General features: G+C 48.5%; 1 long non-coding RNA gene across 1 annotated transcript in view; it reads left to right on the forward strand.

Annotated features, from left to right (window-relative positions):
• LOC141219419 (uncharacterized) overlaps positions 1-16,753 on the forward strand; it is a 150,539-nt gene extending 133,786 nt beyond the window's left edge. The window contains exon 3 of the long non-coding RNA XR_012287895.1: positions 15,924-16,753. This is a non-coding gene — a long non-coding RNA (uncharacterized lncRNA). The remainder of the gene's footprint in view (positions 1-15,923) is intronic.
• The last annotated feature ends 265 nt before the right edge of the window (positions 16,754-17,018 follow it).

Here is a 17,018-nt window from a genome sequence, read left to right on the forward strand (position 1 = left end):
GATTGCAATAGACAGAATGTTAAGTAAAAAGAAAAGTAAAAAGTTAATAAAATACAGACAGCAATTCAGTCCAAAGTCCTCCCTTCCAAACTCGCTGAATCCAAAGTCACTGAAAAACAAGTCACACACTTACTTTCGTTCGCACTTACGCTCCGGTCCCACTCAGCTCGTTCACACTCGCCAACTAAGAGATTTAAATAGTTTTTTTTTTTTCCCCTTTTCCAGCAATGCACCCTACAGCTCAATGCACTTCCAAAGGACTGGATGCCCAACTAGCTGCCCCTTATAAACCCTTAATTATGACCCCTCTCCCTTAATTAACAGCTTGTGAGTATAGCTACACCTCAGGATTTTAGTGCAATGTAGTTAACCCTTAAATACACAGGTAGTAAACTAAGAAGCTGTAAAACTGTAGTGAGAAAATAGGTTTTAAAAAGCCCAATTAAACTAAACAGGTAGAAAAGCACTCAGCAGGTCACAATGCAGCAACTCACCGCAATTCACACAGGTATTTTCTGCAGGATTCCCAAATACCTCTTCACTGAAAAACAAGTCACACACTTACTTTCGTTCGCACTTACGCTCCAGTCCCACTCAGCTCGTTCACATTCGCAAACTAAGAGATTTAAAGAGTCTTTTTTTTTTCCCCTTTTCCAGAAATGCACCCTACAGCTCAATGCACTTCCAAAAGGGTATTGTATGATTTTTACATAATTAAATTTTATTTTATTGAATGAAATAAGTATTTGATCACCTACAAACCAGCAAGAATTCTGGTTCTCCCAAACCTGTTAGTTTTTCTTTAAGAAGCCCTCCTACTCTGCACTTATTACCTGTATTAACTGCATCAGTTTGAACTCATTACCTGTATAAAAGACACCAGTCCACACAATCAATCACACTCCAACCTCTCCACCATGGCCAAGAGCAAAGAGCTATCTAAGGACACCGGGGACTAAATTGTAGACCTGCACAAGGCCATCCCAGTGCTAAAGGAGAATAGGCAAGCAGCTTAGTGAGAAGTCAACAACTGTTGGCACAATTATTAGAAAATGGAAGAAACACATGATGACTGTCAATCTTCCTTCGTCTGGGGCTCCATGCAAGATCTTGCCTTGTGGGGTAAGGATGATTCTGAGAAAGGTCAGGAATCAGCCCAAAACTACAAAGGAGGACCTGGTCAATAATGTAAAGAGAGCTGGGACCACAGTCTCAAGCATTACCGTTAGTACCACTACACCGTAATGAATTAAAATCCTGCAGGGCACGCACGGCTCCCCTGCTCACGCCAGCACATGTCCAGGCCCATTTGATGTTCGCCAATGATTATCTGCATGATCCAGAGGAGGCATGGGAGAAGGTCATGTGGTCAGATGAGATCCAAATAGAACCTCTTGGTATCAACTCCACTGCACCGCATTGAATGGAGGATGGATGGGGTCATGTTTCACGAGATTTTGGTTAACAACTTCCTTCCCTCAATAAGAGCATTGAAGATGGGTCATGGTTGGTTCTTCCAGCATGACAATGACCCGAAGCACACAGCCAGGGCAACTAAGGAGTGGCTCCATAAGAAGCATTTCAGTGTCCTGGAGTGGCCTATACAGTCTCCAGAACTAAATCCAATAGAAAATCTTTGGAGGGAGTTGAAACTCAATGTTGCCCAGCTACAACCCCGAAACCTGAAAGATCTGGAGAAGATCTGTATGGAGGAGTGGACCAAAATCCCTGCTGCAGTGCGTGCAAACCTGGTCAAGAACTACAGGAATCGTCTGACCTCTGTAATTGCAAACAAAGGTTTCTGTACCAAATATTAAGTTCTGCTTTTCTTATGTATCAAATACTTATTGAATGCAATAAAATGCAAATTAATTATCTAAAAATCATACAATGAGATTTTCTGGATTTTACTTTTAGATTCTGTCTCTCACAGGTGAAGTGTACCTACGAAAAAAATTACGGACCTCTCCATTCTTTGTAGGTGGGAAAACTTGCAAAATCGACAGTGTATTAACTACTTATTTTCCCTACTGTATGTACAGTATATGTATATATATATATATATATATATCTGTAAGGAGGCGGTGTTCACACCGTGCAGTAACTGAGGCAGTGACCCAAGCAAGTCCAACATAAGCAGCTTTTATTCAGCAACTCACGGGTAAACAGAAAGTCCTCCGGTTCGCAGCCGGGTTAACATAAGTCCTTAAACAATGGTCGCCGTGGGCAACGGCCGGTCCGGGCCGCTCAGAGCCTGACGGGTGCAGAGCCTTCCCAGGCGTGGGTTCAGCTACACACAGGCCCGCCAAGCTTTCCTGCTATGCGCCTAGCAGGTCCCAACACTGAACACCACTAACCTTAATGCAGGGTTTTAAAGGACCTGTGGCAAGAGCCACTGGAAAACCCGGGTTGGAGGGAGGAGGCCACCCCCACTGCCTTCTTGTAGCCTCCTCCAAGAAATGAAGGCCCTGCCGGGTTTTACTTAATCTGCCTTAGCCAGATAGCCTGACCAGGTCAATGCTCACCTTCATTCCTGCATTGCAGGTGTGTCTGTGACTGCAATGCACATCAATGGGTTTCATAGGTCTCTGTACACATTCTGGGGGATATATAACGGCCGTCATATAAGATCCCAGTCACTGCCTCACATATGGTAAAAGTTGTTTCGTGGAATATATGTATTATATATATATACACTGCTCAAAAAAATAAAGGAAACACTTAAACAACAGAATATAACTCCAAGTAAATGAAACTTCTGTGAAATCAAACTGTCCACTTAGGAACCAACACGGATTGATAATCAATTTCACATGCTGTTGTGCAAATGGAATAGAGAATAGATGGAAATTATTGGCAATTATCAAGACACCCTCAATAAAGGAGTGGTTCTGCAGGTGGGGACCACAGACCGCATCTCAGTACCAATGCTTTCTGGCTGATGTTTTGGTCACTTTTGAATGTTGGTTGTGCTTTCACACTCGTGGTAGCATGAGACGGACTCTACAACCCACAGAAGTTGCTCAGGTAGTGCAGCTCATCCAGGATGGCACATCAATGCGAGCTGTGGAAAGAAGGTTTGCTGTGTCTGTCAGCGTAGTGTCCAGAGGCTGGAGGCGCTACCAGGAGACAGGCCAGTACACCAGGAGATGTGGAGGGGGCTGTAGGAGGGCAACAACCCAGCAGCAGGACTGCTACCTCCACCTTTGTGCAAGGGGGAACAGGAGGAGCACTGCCAGAACCCTGCCAAATGACCTCCAGCAGGCCATAAATGTGCATGTGTGGCACACTGAGGACTCGGCTGCTACAGGGGTATTACGCCTCAAGCCAGAGGTGTGGTATTCCACTCCCGGGTAAGGATGGAGTGTGGAACTGAGCTAGTAGGCTGCATGCACTACATACATCCCATTTCCGGGGGACAGAACGACGGTACTCCCACCAGTATATGTGCAGGTACGACAGCGTCTGTCCCTGGCTGGAGTGGGAGGGGGGTGGAACATCCCAGTAGTGTAGGGGCAGATAGGGGGAGTAGTCTGGGTAAAGCTAGGAGCTCATTGGGTGCTGGTCACCTGAGCTCACACATAGAGGGAGTATATAAGGTGGGCACCATCTTAGAACAGGGTTCAGTCAGGCAAGAGGAGCAGAGCAGAAGAGCTCAGCCAGAAGGGCTGACAGGGAGCTGTGGCTCCGGCTGGGCCCAGCTCCAGAGCAGAGCCTGCAGAGAGAGAGAGAGGAGTAAGAAGGACCCAGAGAGGAAACAAGAAGGGAACCCCAAGATCCCAGAATAAGGACAAAAGGGTGAAGGGTTGGCGGACAAGGGTACCGGATCCCAAGCTGGTGGAGGCCACTAATCCTCAGCCAGAGACCGGAGGTCGTGGTCAAGATTTGCCACGACCCTCACCAAATCCACTAGAAAGGCACACCAAGTATAGGGTCAGGGAACCTAGAGGAGGTTTGACCACCAAGAGACCCGAGGGAGCCGGCCAAAAGTGGATCCCTGGTGGGAACGGCCAGAGAAAGGGAGAGTCAGAAAGGAGCTCAGGACCACGCTCCAGAATTGCCTGGGGGTTGGCCGAGTCCAGGACCTGGTGGACGCAGCACGGCTCGGGTGGTCACTCAAGGCCAGAGTGACTAAAAGAACACCAGTAAGTAAAAACCCTGAACTGCATCTCCCGACTCTGAGTCTTCATACTGCACCGTCACAACCCCCATCATCTACACCTGCTGCCCTGAGGCCATACCCCTCCCGTTGGGGGTCATACCATCACTGCTGCACATATACCACCGGCCTCAGCGGACTGCTCTGCAGCGGCGGCTTCAAAGCCGCACTCAACGGGTGGCGTAGTCGACAATCAAGTTAACATCTACTGCCATAGACTGCCACTTAGTTTGACACCCTGGGCACGGACCGGGTCACCGCCACAAGGACCACTACCCCCATCTAGATCCGGCTCCGGGTATCCCAAACAGCACTGGCCCAGGGGGCGCGTCAACTCTGGCGCAGTCGGCAGGATTACGTGCCCGCAACCACCGGGCACTGCGTGCCTGAAGAAAAGTTCACATTTACCTCAAAAAGAAGTCTCCCGCCGGTTCCGGAGGGTCCCCGCCATCGGACGCCATCACGGGTCGTCTCCCGCCGGTTGCCCGCCATCTGCAGCTTTTTCCCGCCATCCACGGAGTTTCCCGCCACTGGGAGACGATTCCCGCCATTTCAGAAGATTTCCCGCCCTGGCAGAGCCGACGCCATTATGGGCGTGCCAGAGGGTGGCAAGAGGCCACCTCCCATCGTGGGCCAGGTCAAGGAATGGCGCCAAAAGCGGAAACCGCCCCCACCAGCAGAGACTGTGATGCTAGAGATGTCTATCAGCGTGGGGGGGCTGCCCCTGGAACTGACAATCACCAAGTTGCCCCGGGACCACCCTCAATGTGGGCGGATACAGAACAAAAGAGAGAAGATGGGTGCAGCCTGGAGGAGTCTGGAGAGGAGTCTGGAGAGGAGTCTGGAGAAGTCGCACCCGGAGATGGAGGGAGAGGCAGGCAGCACCGACCCTGTGGTCAGGAGCCTGTTGCAAGCGACAACCCCACAAGACCTGGTGGAGATCCTGGCACAGCTTCCCCGAGACCGGGAGTGTGCGCAGACCGCGCTGGAGCGCCTCGCACGGAGGATGGCCCAGGTGCAGCGAGAAACGCTGACGGAGTGGAGCAGAGAGATGGCCCTGCAGGCTGGAACCCGCCAGCGGAGCACGCCACCCGAGACGAGGAGTCAGACCACCTCTGAGGATGGTGCAGGAGAAATCAAGGCCGGAGACGACGCCGAGGAAGGAGCTAAAGAAACGGAGGCAGGTAAAGGGGACGTCACTACCCCGAGCCGAGAAGCCGTGAGCCTGCCCCAGCTCCCCGTCGCAGAGCCCGAAATTTCCCCTGCTGTGCCCGTCGTTGCACCGTCACCGCTCCCGACTAGGCCTCAAACAGAAGCCGCGGCCACGCCCCCTGTGACGTCACGCGCCTCAACCCTGAGCGCGGCCAAGCAGGAGACGCCACCGGCCTGGTCGCAAGGCCGAGTGCCCCCGGGCGCCGCAGTGCCAACAGCGCCCTCTACCTTCACTGAGCCACCGGCCTGGTCGCTGGGCCAAGTAACCCCGGGCGCCGCCGTCTTCACGGTGCCCTTTACATTCAGGGTGCCCCAAGCCTGGTCGCAAGGCCTGGTGAGCCCGGGCGCCGCTACCACCACCGCGCCCTCAACGTCCACAGCGCCACACCTGGGTGAAGACCTATTTGCCCAGCACACTTGCCCGGATGGGCAGCCCCCTGTGTGGCCACCGGAGTACCACCAGCCCCGACTCCGGAAAGAAAGACCCCTGTGCGAGCCCCTGATCCCGGCTCCGGCGCCCGTCAAGATAACCCTACTCTCGTTAGAGGAGGCGCAGTTTGAGTGGGACCCCGCAGGAGGAGACCTCATCGGGTTCACTCAGGAGACCCGGGCGGCCGCAGCTGAGCGTGCGGAGCGCTGCCACCAGCAGTTGGAAGTCCTTGACCGAGAACGGAGAGAGAGGCGGGTCCGTGAGCAGCGGCTGCAAATAAAAAGTGCAGAACAAAAGAGCCGGACCCGAAGGAACCCCTGTGCAGCCCACGGTCCCCGTGCCACCGGGACTGTAATTAAATTCCAGTTGCAGCACGGTTGGGGCTCCATCAGAGATCATCACACCCCCGGCGACGTCTTCGTGACCAGAAGAGATGTCGAGTCCCACCTACCGGAGGGACACGGAGGTCGTGACCTGTACCTGGGTGATGAGGTCACCTTTACCCGGCACCAATGTGCCAAAGGACCCTATGCCCCTCATGTGCACCGGCTGACAGAGGAAGAGCTGAGGTGTCAGGAGGAGCAAGAGGATCCGGACGGGTCTGAAGAGTACAGGGAGGAAGCATCAGGAGGACGCCGTTACTAGAGCACGGTAAAGAGAACTGTATAAAGTTACCCGTCGGGGTACAAGAACTGCTGCTGATTTAAATATGTTCCCCGTTGGGACAAGTGTAAACTGTTACCCGTATGTCCCTTATTCCCACTGACCGAGGACTGAGAGCGGTCATTCTTTCCTTAATCCCACTGGTCGAGGACTGAGAGCGGCCATACCTCCCCTTGTATATAGTTGCGCTTTCTAAGGCGCCCTCTACTGGTTTTATAGGAAAGCTGTGTTTTTCTTGAAGAGACTGTTGCACTTTACCCGGTCACAAGTTGCACCGTGGCCGGAGGAACAAGAATGTTTACTATGAAAAGTTTTATATGAAAAGTTTTATGCTGATGATATACATAGTGTTTTATATGTTTATGATGTTTTTGAAAAAATTTGTATGTTTGTGGATGTTTTTATTCCTTTACAGCCCGAGGACGTGCTGTGGTTTACCGGGGGGGAATGTGGCACCCTGAGGACTCGGCTGCTACAGGGGTATTACGCCTCAAGCCAGAGGTGTGGTATTCCACTCCCGGGTAAGGATGGAGTGTGGAACTGAGCTAGTAGGCTGCATGCACTACATACATCCCATTTCCGGGGGACAGAACGACGGTACTCCCACCAGTATATGTGCAGGTACGACAGCGTCTGTCCCTGGCTGGAGTGGGAGGGGGGTGGAACATCCCAGTAGTGTAGGGGCAGATAGGGGGAGTAGTCTGGGTAAAGCTAGGAGCTCATTGGGTGCTGGTCACCTGAGCTCACACATAGAGGGAGTATATAAGGTGGGCACCATCTTAGAACAGGGTTCAGTCAGGCAAGAGGAGCAGAGCAGAAGAGCTCAGCCAGAAGGGCTGACAGGGAGCTGTGGCTCCGGCTGGGCCCAGCTCCAGAGCAGAGCCTGCAGAGAGAGAGAGAAGAGTAAGAAGGACCCAGAGAGGAAACAAGAAGGGAACCCCAAGATCCCAGAATAAGGACAAAAGGGTGAAGGGTTGGCGGACAAGGGTACCGGATCCCAAGCTGGTGGAGGCCACTAATCCTCAGCCAGAGACTGGAGGTCGTGGTCAAGATTTGCCACGACCCTCACCAAATCCACTAGAAAGGCACACCAAGTATAGGGTCAGGGAACCCAGAGGAGGTTTGACCACCAAGAGACCCGAGGGAGCCGGCCAAAAGTGGATCCCTGGTGGGAACGGCCAGAGAAAGGGAGAGTCAGAAAGGAGCTCAGGACCACGCTCCAGAATTGCCTGGGGGTTGGCCGAGTCCAGGACCTGGTGGACGCAGCACGGCTCGGGTGGTCACTCAAGGCCAGAGTGACTAAAAGAACACCAGTAAGTAAAAACCCTGAACTGCATCTCCCGACTCTGAGTCTTCATACTGCACCGTCACAACCCTCATCATCTACACCTGCTGCCCTGAGGCCATACCCCTCCCGTTGGGGGTCATACCATCACTGCTGCACATATACCACCGGCCTCAGCGGACTGCTCTGCAGCGGCGGCTTCAAAGCCGCACTCAACGGGTGGCGTAGTCGACAATCAAGTTAACATCTACTGCCATAGACTGCCACTTAGTTTGACACCCTGGACACGGACCGGGTCACCGCCACAAGGACCACTACCCCCATCTAGATCCGGCTCCGGGTATCCCAAACAGCACTGGCCCAGGGGGCGCGTCACATGTGTCTGCCCAAACGGTTAGAAACCAACTCCATGAGGGTGGTATGAGGGCCTGACGTCCACAGATGGGGCTTGTGCTCACAGCTCAAAACTGTGCAGGACGCTTGGCATTTGCCACAGAACACCAGGATTGGCAAAGTCGCCACTGGCGCCCTGTGCTCTTCACAGATGAAAGCAGGTTCACACTGACCACATGTGACAGAGTCTGGAGAAGGCGTGGAGAACGATCTGCAGCCTGCAACATCCTTCAGCATGACCGGTTGGGCAGTGGGTCAGTAATGGTGTGGGGTGGCATTTCTTTGGATCACAGCCCTCCATGTGGTCGCCAGCGGTAGCCTGACTGCCATTAGGTATCGAGATGAGATCCTCAGACCCCTTGTGAGACCATATGCTGGTGCGGTTGGCCTTGGGTTCCTCCTAATGCAGGACAATGCCAGACCTCATGTGACTGGAGTGTGTCAGCAGTTCCTGCAAGATGAAGGCATTGAAGCTATGGACTGGCCCGTCCATTCCCCAGACCTGAATCCGATTGAGCACATCTGGGACATCATGTCTCTCTCCATCCACCAACGTCAAGTTGCACCACAGACTGTCCAGGAGTTGGCGGATGCTTTAGTCCAGGTCTGGGAGGAGATGCCACAGGAGACCATCCGCAACCTCATCAGGAGCATGCCCAGGCGTTGTAGGGAGGTCATACAGGCACGTGGAGGCAGCACACAACACTGAGCCTCATTTTGACTTGTTTTAAGGACATTACATCAAAGTTGGATCAGCCTGTAGTGTGTTTTTCCACTATAATTTTGGGGGTGACTCCAAATCCAGGCCTCCATTGGTTAATAAATTTGATTTCCAATGATGATTTTTGTGTGATTTTGTTGTCAGCACATTCAACTTTGTACAGAACAAAGTATTCAATGAGAATATTTCATTCATTCATTCATTCATTCATTCAAATCTAGGATGTGTTATTTGAGTGTTCCCTTTATGTTGTTGAGCAGTGTATATCTATCTATATAATTGTCTTATCCCATCTGTCTGTCTGTCTTTCTGTCTGTCTATCTGTCCTGGAAATCCCGCGTCGCTGATTGGTCCGGCCGCGGCCAATCAGCGACGCGGCATTTCAGAAAAACATGGCGGCCGTTAGCGGCTCATGTGAGGCACGGAGGTCAGCGGCGATGCAGCCGGGAGATGCAGCCGTATGCTCGCAGCATAAGTCCCCCGACCGCAGGCGCTGCTGACCTACATGCGGCTATCGTCGGAAGATCAGCGGCTACGGCCGCTTATCTCCCAAGGACAAGTGTGACGCCCCTCCCCTCCCCTCCTCTCCCCTCCTTTCCACTCCTCTCCCCTCCCCTGTCCTCTCGATGCGGCGTCATACTTACCCCTCCCCTCCACTCTCCTCTCCTCTCGTCCCCCCCCCACTCGATCAGGACCCCGGCGTCATACTTACCCCTCCCCGTGCCTCCGCTGCAGCTCTGTGATGTCTCAGATCAGAGGGCGCAGTGACGTCTTTACACCGCGCTCTCTCCTGACCGATCACAGCGGACAGAGTGAAGATGCCGGCTACTCTGGAGTCCAGAGAAGCAGCTGAGAAGGGAGGTGAGTATTGGATTTTTTTTTTTTGTATGGGGCAATAGGGGACCTGCATGGGGCACTATGGGGGTATGGGGGTATGGGACATCCTGCATGGGGTATTATATGGGGGGAGAGGTGACATCCTACATTTGGCATTATATGGGCGAGAGGTGACATCCTACATGGGCCATTATATGGGGGGAGAGGTGACATCCTACATGGGGCATTATATGGGGGAGAGGTGACATCCTACATGGGGCATTATATGGGGGGAGAGGTGACATCCTGCATGGGGTATTATATAGGGGGATGTGACAGCCTGCATGGGGCATTATATGGGGGGAGGGGTGACATCCTGCATGGGGCATTACATGGGGAGAGAGGTGACATCCTACATGGGGCATTATATGGGGGAGAGGTGACATCCTGCATGGGGCATTATATGGGGGGAGAGGTGACATCCTACATGGGGCATTATATAGGGGAGAGGCATTCTTCATGGGGCATTATATGGGGGAGAAGTGACATCCTACATGGGATATTATATAGGGGGGATGTGACATTCTGCATGGGGCACTATAGTGGGATGTGACTTCCTGCATGGGGCATCATATAGGGGGGATGTGACATCCTGCATGGGGTATTATATACGGGGGATGTGACTTCCTGCATGGGGCATTATGAAGGAGGAACGGGAGACATATGCTAGAATACCCGATGCTTTAGAATCGGGCCACCATCTAGTGTATAATATATGTCTATGCACAGGTGCATCTCACTAAGTTAGAATATCATTAAAAAGTTAATTTATTTCAGTTCTTCAATAAAAAAAAGTGAAACTCATATAGAGTTATTACAAACAGTGATCTATTTCACGTGTTTATTTCTGTTAATGTTGCTGATTATGGCTTACAGCCAATGAAAACACAAAAGTCATTATCTCAGTAAATTAAAATAATTAACAAAAACACCTGCAAAGGCTTCCTACGTGTTTAAAAAAGTCCCTTAGTCTGTTTCACTAGGCTTCACAATCATGGGGAAGACTGCTGACTTGACAGATGTCCAGAAGGCAGTCAGTGACACACTCCACAAGGTCCCAGATTTCCAATTTTCATTTGGAAATCCACGTCTCAGAGTCTGGAGGAAGAGTGGAGAGGTACACAATCCAAGCTGCTTGAGGTCTAGTGTGAAGTTTCCACAATCGGTGATGGTTTGGGGAGCCATGTCATCTGCTGGTGTAGGTCCACTGTGTTTTATCAAGACCAAAGTCAGCGCAGCTGTCTACCAGGAAATTGTTGAGCACTTCATGCTTCCCTCTGCCGACAAGCTTTTTGGAGATGGAAATTTATTCTCCAGCAGGACTTGGCCCCTGTCCACACTGCCAGAAGCACCAATACCTGGTTTACAAACAACAGTATCACTGTGCTTGATTGGCAGCAAACTCTCCTGACCTTAACCCCATAGAGAATCTATTATAGAGAATCTATGGGGTATTGTCAAGAGGAAGATGAGAGACACCAGACCCAACAATGCAGACGAGCTGAAGGCTGCTATCAAAGCAACCCGGGCTTCCATAACACCTCAGCAGTGCCACAGGCTGATCGCCTCCATGCCACATTGCCGCATTGATGCAGTAATTGATGCAAAAGGAGCCCCGACCAAGTATTGAGTGCATTTACTGAACATACATTTCAGTCGGACAACATTTCGGATTTCAAAAACATTTTCAATCTGTTGTTACAAAGTATTCTAATTTACTGAGATAATGACTTTGTGTTTCCATTGGCTGTAAGCCATAATCATCAACATTAACAGAAATAAACACTTGACATAGATCACTCTGTCTGTAATGACTCTATATAATATATGAGTTTCACTTTTTGTATTGAAGAAATAAAATAAATTAATTTTTTGATGATATTCTAATTTAGTGAGATGCACCTGTGTAGACAGTGGTGTGGAATAAGTGTTTGCCCCCTTCCTGATTTCTTATTCTTTTTCATGTTTGTCAAACTTAAATGTTTCAGATCACAAAAACTAATTGAAATATTAGACAAAGATAACACAAGTAACCACAAAATGCATTTTTTAAATGAAGATCTTTATTAAGGGAAAAAGAAATCGAAACCTACAGGGCCCTGTGGGGAAAAAAGTGATTGCCCCCTAAACCTAATAACTGGTTGGGCCAGCCTTAGCAGCAACAACTGCAATAAAGTGTTTGCGATAACTGGCAGTAAGTCTTTTACAATGCTCTGGAGGAATTTTGGCCCATTCATCATCGCAACATAGTTGTAATTCAGCCACATTGGAGGGTTTCTGAGCATGAATCACCTTTTTAAGATCATGCCACAGCATCTCAATCGGATTAAGGCCAGGACTTTGACTAGGCCACTCCAAAGTCTTAATTTTGTTTTTCTTAAGCCACTCAGAGCTGGTCTTGTGGGTGTGTTTTGAATCATTGTCCTACTGCATAACCCAAGTGCGCTTCAGCTTGAGGTCATGAACAGATGGCCGGATATTCTCCTTCAGGATTTTTTGGTAGACAGCAGAATTCATGGTTCTATTTACCACAGCATATCTCCCAGGTCCTGAAGAAGCAAAACAGCCCCAGACCATCACACTACCAGCAGAAATTCTGAAATGCTGCGTTACTTCTACTCCAGATGTAATGGGACATACATCTTCCAAAATGTTCAACTTTTGTCTCGTCAGTCCAAAGAATATTCTCCCAAAAGTCTTGGCGATCATCAAGATGTTTTCTGCCAAAACTGAGACGAACCTTTATGTTCTTTTTGCTCAGCAGTGGTTTTTGTCTTGGAACTCTACCATGCATGCCATTTTTGCCAAGTCTCTTTCTTATGGTGGAGTCATGAACACTGACCTTAACTGAGGCAAGTGAGGCCTGCAGTTCTTTGGATGCTGTTGGGGGGGCTTTTGTGACCTCTTAGATGAGTCGTCACTGCGCTCTTGGGATAATTTTGGTCGGCCGACCACTCCTGGGAAGGTTCACCGCTGTTCCATGTTTTCACCATTTGTGGATAATGGCTCTCACTGTTGTTTGCTGGAGTCCCAAAGCTTTAGAAATTACTTTATAACCTTTTCCAGACTGATACATGTAAATTACTTTGTTTCTCATTTGTTCCTGAATTTGTTTGGATCGCAGCATGATGTCTAGCTTTTGAGGATTTTTTGGTCTACTTCACTTTGTCAGGCAGGTCCTATTTAAGTAGCTTCTTGATTGAGAACAGTTGTGGCAGTAATCAGGCCTGTGTGTGGCTAGGGAAATTGAACTCAGCTTCCCAAAGATGTGTTAAACCACAGTTAATTTATGTTTTAAGTGGGTGGGGGGGGCAATCACTTTTACACACAGGGCCTTGTAGGTTTGGATTTCATTTTCTCTTAATAATAAAGACCATAATTTAAAAACTGCATTTTGTATTTACTTTCAAAATAGTTTTGTGATTTGAAACATTTAAGTGTGACAAACATGCAAAAGAATAAGAAATCAGGAAGGGGGCAAACACTTTTCATACACACACTGCTCAGTACCACTTCTCTTGTCCTGTATACGGTATACATATATATGTTATATTACAGTGCTCAGCAATAATGAGTATCCCCCCCCGTGAAAGAAAGATATTAATTATTATGTCACTGAATACAAGAACAATTTCCAAATGTTGACAAGACTGAGTTTCTTAGAACATGTTTTTGACCCATAACATGAAAATAAGGTTAATAATTTAACTTTAATTACAAAATTATTATTATTTATTATTATAGCGCCTGATACAGGAGGAGCGAGGACCCTGCCCCCGAGGGCTCACAATCTACAGATCTTCAGTTTTACTCAAATTAGTTGTTGCAAAAATGAGTACACCCTACATTAAATACTATTACTATTTTGTATGACCCCCATGATTTTTAAGGATCGCACCAAATCTTCTAGGCCTGGAATGAACAAGTTGATGACATGTTGCACCATGTTTTTCCATTCTTCACAAACTCACTTTTTAGAGCCTGGATGATGGATGGAGAGTGATGACTACTTGTCTCTTCAGAATTCCTCTTAGGTGTTCGGTTGGGTTCAGATCAGAAGACATAATTGGCCACTAAATCACTTTCACCCTGTTCTTCAGAAATACAACAGATGTGTGTTTTGGATAATTGTCATGTTGGAAATGTGCACGTCTACCAAGGGCACAGAGTGATGGTAGTATCTTCTCTTTCAATATAGAGCAGTACATCTGTGAATTCATGACACCATCAATGAGATGTAGCTTCCCAACACCAGCAGCACTCATGCAGCCCCACATATAGACACTGAGACCGTCATGTTTCACTGTAGACACCATGTATTTTACAAAATTCATTTTTCTAAATGCATGGTGCACACCAGGATATAAAGAAGCACTCCAAGCTATTTTTCCTAATCCATCCTAAATATCTATGTAAAGTATTGTTAGCACTTCAATCTTCTCTCCCTCACCGCCCCCCCAATACACATGTATGACTGATTCGGCCGAGCGTGCATGTGCTTTCTTTAGGATAATCAGCCTCTCTAACCAAAATCAGCAGTTTCAGATGAATTAGCTTTAATGTGAATGGGCACAAGAGAAATGGACTTTTTTTCTGAGATGAATCTTAATTTTCTACCGTACATTATTTTATATATTTTTCATTCACCTATGGGGCCTATGTACAGGGGGAGCCTGGTGCCGAATGGCCCCATCCCCGGCTCATGCCGTATATGTACAGTATAAGATGATTTATAAGGAGCAGACTCACAAGCTGAGCCCGCTCTATATCCACTGGGTGCCGGCTGTTCTACACCTGCTGCAATTCAAGCTAGCTCAGTTTAACCCCTTAGACTCCAAAGTGACCAGCAACTAAGCAGTTAGACAGGAGGCCTCTGTCATCTCCACCAGGTTGCTTAATAGCTGACGGGGGCCAATGAGAGATTCCAATTCGGACCTTTGCTATTGGGTCTGAGGGTCTCTATGTACGCCCCTGTATGACCTGATTATTTTCCTGTGGGTTAAGTAGGTGGACTAACAAGATCTGTGTCCTCCCAGTATTCTTCTCTCTGCATATCATACCATAAGTATCCATCTTCATACATGCCATTTTCTGAAAATCATATTTATCTGTTTTCTTTAAACAAATGAATGGGAAATTTGTATTAAAGTAACTGATCGGCTGCAGTGGTCACCCAATGGCCTTTGCTAGAAGAGGAAGCCAGGAGATTGGCGGGGGACACTGGCAGCAGTACCGAGGAGCAGCTGGGGTCTGTAGGCGGGTTTGTGTTTTGCTTTATTTCAGGACCACCGTGAGAAACCGGTTCTGCAGTGGCTGAGGTTTCTATAGGGAATAATGCGCACATTAATATAAATGATAAAATGATTATTATTCCCAGGTGTCTATTATTCTTACAATGTATGCATGTCATTTGTTTTGTTGTATGTGTGTATATAGAGGACATATAACAGATTGGACAGTCAGCCATTATGACAGCGCGTTGTTGCTCTCACATGTGATGTCACAATGACATAGAATGCTGTGAGGTTATACAATCTCTGCGCACGGTGACATCAGCGCCATTTTCAGAGTTGATGTATTTGCAGAGACTCCACTTTGGTCTTGGAAGCACGAGCTAGATTGTTCTGTACGTCTAGTATTTACTTCCACAGCTTCTTACTGTTATTTGGGCGCTATAACATCTGCGCCATCAGAGAACTTAGTTCTATTACATTTCACCATCTCAGCCCCGGGTAACCAAGCCATGACTTCCCGGGAGCTTCATCAGCTAAATGCTGACAACTACACATGGATGAGCCGACCTGAAAATCAGGGTAAGTGACAGAATATTCCGCTTTATAGGGGCTTTTCTGAGAGTTTTCCCTGGGGTAAGATGTTTTATAACACACAGTATGTCCTCCACCCTCCATTCATATTCCTTGGGGCCGATCAGGGCCAGTTTTGGACAAAGTGGGACCATTGGAAAAAGTTAAAACTGGAGCCCCAAATGCTAACATATTTGCACCCCTGCTTTGTGATGTCTTAAGAGAAGGGATACTGAAACTGAGCAGGATTATGTAGTCCAAAGATGAAATAATTTTTGCTTCTCTCCCTGAATCTCGAAGCATCAGCTGGTTCTATCCCTTTGGCCAAAAAGTGTTTTTTTTTAAATTTAGCATAATAATAGTAATCTTTTTCTTTATAGGTCAGGCCATAATCCTCCACCATCGATTAAGATCTTCTCAAAGCGATGAGAGAAGGCTAATCAGCAATGATGGACATCAGGCAGACCCCACTGCCGTCACCACGAGTGGGAGATGGGCCAGAGCTCCTCTGCAGCAGACAGCACAAGAGAGCAGGGAAAGAAGCCGCTCGCCACTAAGACCGGTCCCTGCAGAACCCTCCAGACCTAGGGAGCTTCCAGCGCCAAGCCGATCTGCTGTACAGCTACACCAGGACAACCGTCTGGTTGACCCTATCATTCAGCTGCAGGGAATGGGAATGGTGACATCTCGGCCACAGATGCAGCCACCATCCCCACCTGCACAGTATAATCTGGTTAATATTCTGCAGCGAAGGCAAGCTCTGCGAGCTAGGAACTTTCCAACATGGAATATAAAATCTCAGGAGGAGGCCGAATCTTGTGCCATCTGTATAATGGATTATGAGATTGGAGAGGAAGTCGTAGTTCTGCCATGCAGTCATTCCTACCATCACGGTTGCATCTCTACATGGCTCCACTCCAACCCTCGCTGCCCCCTATGCCGTAGTCACTGCTTCCTTTGAAGCTTCAGAACATCTTAAAGATTCAAGGAATGAGATAAGATTGTGGCAGTGATACTGGAAGAGACCATGAGTCCATTCAGCTGCTATCTAATGGCAGCAGTGTTGTCAGTGCTGCTCCCCTGGACTCCATTGCCTGATTGTTCTGTTAGGGCTTACCTGGTGAGGTGGGTTCACTAAGCCAAGGTGAGCACAAGGACTGAAGGCGATGGCACATGGTACAGACACGGATGTCGCCATACATTACATCCACTGGCAAAATATTCATTCAAATAAATATCATTTGTCATCTTTATGTCCGGCTGTTACTCTTTACTGCATAGAATTAGGTTACACATCTGAATACTGGGTACGGTGCTGGGTTCTGTTGGACTGTAAAGGTATGTTCACACAATGTCATATACATGCAGATTCTGCCTGAAACCCGCCTGAAAAAGAGCTCGATAAACGGCAAATAGAATGAATATATACACAGCAAAGTCAAAACGCCTTGCTGAGAATATGTCCCGTCTTTTGT

The sequence above is a fragment of the Phyllobates terribilis genome, unplaced genomic scaffold, assembly GCF_046119375.1.
Source record: "Phyllobates terribilis strain yellow unplaced genomic scaffold, ASM4611937v1 Scaffold_271__1_contigs__length_2588678, whole genome shotgun sequence".
In the NCBI taxonomy this organism is placed as follows: Eukaryota; Metazoa; Chordata; class Amphibia; order Anura; family Dendrobatidae; genus Phyllobates; species Phyllobates terribilis.